Below are 4,830 nucleotides of genomic sequence, written 5' to 3' on the forward strand. Positions count from 1 at the left end.
CCACCCGCATGATCAGGGGGCAGCAGGGCAGGCCCTATGAGGAGAGGCTGAGGGACCTGAACCTGTTCAGCCTCCAAAAGAGAAGGCTAAGAGGGGATCTAGTGGCAGTCTACAAACTAGTCAAGGAGGACCAGCAGGTATTGGGAGAGTCCCTGTTCCCCCGAACTCTCCCGCGAGTTACAAGAAACAACGGACACAAGCTAGCGGAGGGGAGTTTCAGGCTAGACATTAGGAGGCACTATTTCACTGTCAGGGCAGCTAGGACCTGGAACCAACTTCCAAAAGAAGTGGTGCTGGCTCCTACCCTGGGGGTCTTTAAAAAAAGGCTGGACGAACATCTGGCCGGGGTCGTTTCACCCCAGTACTCTTTCCTGCCACGGCAGGGGGTCGGACTAGATGATCTCCTCAGGTCTCTTCCGACCCTACCAACTATGAAACTATGTATGACTTTTATTTAGCATAACTTATAAAAATTGTAACTGTCCGGCAAAGAAATCCTACTGATTCATTTTTTTAATATTTCCTATTTTTTCAAACCTTATGAGAGCCTTTTTCCTCAGGAACATCTGTCATGTAGCTTATCACTAAGACCAGACTTTGTGATGAATGATACACCTTGGCCCCTTACTCAAGGCTGAGTTATTTTATCGACTACATTTGTAATGAGGGTGACTTTAAATTGATTTGTGGTGAATAATCTCTTTAAGTTTCTCTTTCTAAACATATTTTCCATCTGGCCCTAGAAATTTTGGGATCTACGACTTACAAAAAACCTTTTTTTTGGTAAGGATTTTTCATTCAGAAAACATCCTCTATGCGAAACAAAGACATGACAGAGAAAAAGAAGGCTGTGTTTCAGAAATTATTTCTCAAAAGAACAAAACTTGCAATTTGATAGTTTTTTATATGCAGACATACATAAACATGTTCTGTCATATCAGCGTATAAAAACTAACCTGTGTACCTCTGGGAAGTGTGGTGAAAGAGACCTAAAGTTCCAACACCTATTTTTATCCGAAGGAATGAAAGCTGATTGAGATATGTCCACGTGAAAATTATTTTATTCAGTTCTCTTACCTGTTTCCTCAGCTACCAGGAAAAGGAGGTAAATTCATTGTGATTTTGAGATAGCATCCACAGAACTATTATACACCAATAGAGCAGGTGAATTCTTGGCAAGTCTCGATAACATCAGGAGAGCAATCTGGCCTACAGAGAGATAAGATGATTAGACCAGACATCATGGTTACAGAGAAACTAGCCTGTAATTTAATACAGCAAAATACAATTCACCACATATTTCAGATGTGAAGGTCAGACAGTATTTAAAAATGTACTTTGCATAAAGCCTCATATGTAAAATGAAAACCAGACCACTGTTCTCTTTAGGTAAGTATCCTAGATTGTTTTCTGTAAACACAATGTAGTTTCACATGATGTACTAAGGCAAATTCCTGGAGTACATAGGTCAAAAATAGAAAACAACTGTTTAACTAAAAAGAGACCAATATATTTATGGACGCAACAAAGAATTTCCACTATTTTAACGGTCAGATCCCAGGAATGTGGCTCCTTTTTGAGCAGCAAGGATTTTTCTGAGTGATATTCTTAATTGGACCAACTGTATAGTTGGAAGGGACACAAACAAGCTATCACCCACAAAAATCCTTGCCTCACTGTTTTCCTGGACAATCGTGGCTACAACATCAGCTCAACACTACTACAATAAGGGGATATCAAAGTTCCTTTTTACAGTATTTCCAGCAGTGATATTAAGTATCATGTTTCATATTTTTGCTACAGACAGGTAAACTGTGTTCAAAACCAGAGAGAGCTGACCACTTAACAATATTAATAAAGGAAAAATATTAAAACATATGAAGTTCTGTTGTTTTATACTTCTGGCTACTCCCTGGGTGATTAAAAACCATGGGAACTAGCTTTGTTTTTAATTCCCAGACACCACTATCCTTTTATCATTTTGCGAAAAGCTGTTCTACCATAGGAGAATAAGAACAGTTAAAATAAGTGTCCCAGGAAGCCACAAAACCCCTACTAATGCATACTACTTTTAGTTAAATGTAAGATTGAGAACCTGATGAGACCCTGACTGATTTGTAGTCAGACAGCATGGATTTATGTCTTTATCCTAACTTAATTATATCTCCTTAAATTTCCTTTTAAAATTAAACCAGATACATTCTTTTTCTTCATTTTATGTAGTTGCACATGTATTCATGGTATTCCAGAAACAAAAATTGGTATAGCTCCAAGAAAAGATAGAAAAAAAGGGGGTCAGTAGAATTCTGGTTGCATACAAGAGAGGCTCACTACAGCTTTTTGGAGGTGGGGATTTGAGGAATGATGCAGTGTGGGATGCCTTGGAGGACAGACCAAACACATGTTATGGAATACTTGAGGTCACATGTAACACTGAGCTGACCTGGTTCACAGTGAATCATGTCAAAAGAGGATTTTTCAGGTATACTTTTGAACCATTCCTAGCAGCTTTAAATTGGTTCAACAGGCTCGTTTGTCTACCCACTTCAGATTTAAACTGCATTTAAACTGGTTTAAGTGGTATGCATGCACATATCATTGTTGGTCTAATAAAAGATATCACATCTACCCAAAGAACCTTGTCTGCTCATATCATAAGAGCACATACACATGCTACAAGTAATGATCTGGCAACTGTCAGTCCTTCTGGATCGTGGCATATGCACAAGAGGTCACTCAGACCTTTGACGCATGCCTAGGCTGCCCAGACCTTCCACCCCCATTTAGGCCAGAGACAGAATCCAAAGGCCAGACTAAGTCCAAACGTTTGATGCCTCCGTGGCTGTAGTTGTATAAGCATCAGGGAACCAAACTCAGGTCTCCTGTATGGCAGACAAGGATTTTACCACTGAACCACAGGGAAACTACACTGCAAGTAATGACCAATTATATGATGAAATTCATCTCAGTGGATTTTCTCCATACACAAATGCTTTCACAGCCATTTTAATCCTGTATTTTTCTGCAGATAACTGTGGGTGGCTGAGATTTTTTTTTAATTAAACCATTACCACCTGATTTAGTAGCACATACATACTTTATCATTATATAGATCATATATGTAAAAGGTATGACGTTTCAAATGTCTGGCAGCTTCAAATAAAGAAATAAGTGTGTTGGCAGATTCTATTACTGTACGTCTGGAGATACCTCATGAAACCCTGTGAAATGCCTTCCTCTAAGTGGATTAATGGAAGTTCCAACATGAAGAAGTTCTGCCAACTTTAAATGTTTTTTGTGATGATTTTTTTATCTTATGAATCATTTATTTTGAAAGATTATTTGATGCATTAAAATATATTCAAAGTAAGTTAGGCTGCATAGAACACACACAATGAACATATAGCACTGCTCAACCAACACGGTAATTTTAAAATGACAAAGAATAACTATTATGTGTTCGCAGATCTTCATTTATGCAATATTTTATCAATACCTTAACTGTCTATATAGTCTCCCCTCATTTTTTTCTCTATCAATTCTGCAATTGAGCAAAATACCTGCATGTAAATTCAGGTACTAAAAGCATAACTTTTGACTCTCTCTCAAACTAGATCAACACTTCTTCTGTTCTTTATAAAATTGGTATCCCCATACTTTTTCTATCATAAATAAATTACATAAATACAAAATCATGAAGCTAGTTCTAGAAATTCAGGCTTTCTATAGCCTGAACATTTTCATAAGTTGTTTGGCCATTAAATAGCACTTAAATCACATTCCTTTCAAGCAATTTTTGTTAAGGTCTTTGAAACTAAGTAACATTATCAGCCTTTGTCTTGTGCTCAATTCACCAAGTGACCCACTACAGAGTGGCCTACTTTGGTGATTCCAAAGAGATTTATTACGGTAAAAGCACTAAACAGAAACATCACAAAATACTTCACAATCAGTAAAAGTTTTAAAACATATGAAATACATTTAACATTTTAATGAAGCCTGGCAGACTATCTTTAAGATTCAATGTGGCAATGGCCCTTTAAAACAATACTCTTTAGGAGGTAGTTCTACATCTTATTAAAATTTCTGTAATGCAACACTCACTTTGATTTTTGCATTAAAAAATTCCAAGAAATGAAGTTTGAAAAAAAGAAATCATCATGATTTTGACTCTATTGCAGTCCTTTAAAAAACAAGTAATAAATTACCAGTCTGTATATAACAGTTCACCTATCACTACCAGAAAACTAAAGTGTTACACAGTAGGTCTGTGCAAAGCAGCTAGTATTTGCTTTGGATTTGGCCGATTTGGAGGACAGTGATTCGATTTGGTGATTCGACTCACCAAAATTGATTCAGCCAAATCCAATTCAGAGATTTGGCCACAGCTGAATCAGCCAAATCTCTGAAACAGCCCCATCCCCCGCCTGCTCTCAATGGCTGCCCTGCCTGGCCCCAGTTCCTGGCTCCTGTAAAAAAAAAAAAAAGCCTGTAGTCACTGGCTGCTGCCGGGCAGAGGGATGATCCCTGCTTCCTCACGCCATGTGGGCGGTTCTGCCACGAGCCCCCTGGCCTCCACTTGCTCTCCCAGCCTCCCCTCATGGCTGCCCTGCCAGCCCCAGCTTCTGGGCCTTAAAAAAACAAAAACAAAACAAACAAACAAAAAACCAAAAAAAGCAGCTCCGGATCACCGGCTCCTGACAGGTGGGGTGGGGGGAGGGGGCGATCCCCACAGCCCTGTGCTGCGTGGGGGACTCTGCCACGAGCCCTCAGAAGCCCTGAGGTTGCTATACCGGCTGGTGAGTCAGGGCTTTTTTTTTTTTTGCTTTT

General features: G+C 39.1%; 1 protein-coding gene across 1 annotated transcript in view; it reads right to left on the reverse strand.

The window, feature by feature from the left end:
* SHLD2 (shieldin complex subunit 2) overlaps nt 1–4,830 on the reverse strand; it is a 123,937-nt gene that overhangs the window by 70,516 nt on the left and 48,591 nt on the right. Inside the window, 1 exon segment of the mRNA XM_006029509.3 lies at nt 1,078–1,209. The gene's annotated coding sequence lies outside the window, so the exon portion shown is untranslated.

Source organism: Alligator sinensis, unplaced genomic scaffold, assembly GCF_000455745.1.
Source record: "Alligator sinensis unplaced genomic scaffold, ASM45574v1 scaffold374_1, whole genome shotgun sequence".
In the NCBI taxonomy this organism is placed as follows: domain Eukaryota; kingdom Metazoa; phylum Chordata; order Crocodylia; family Alligatoridae; genus Alligator; species Alligator sinensis.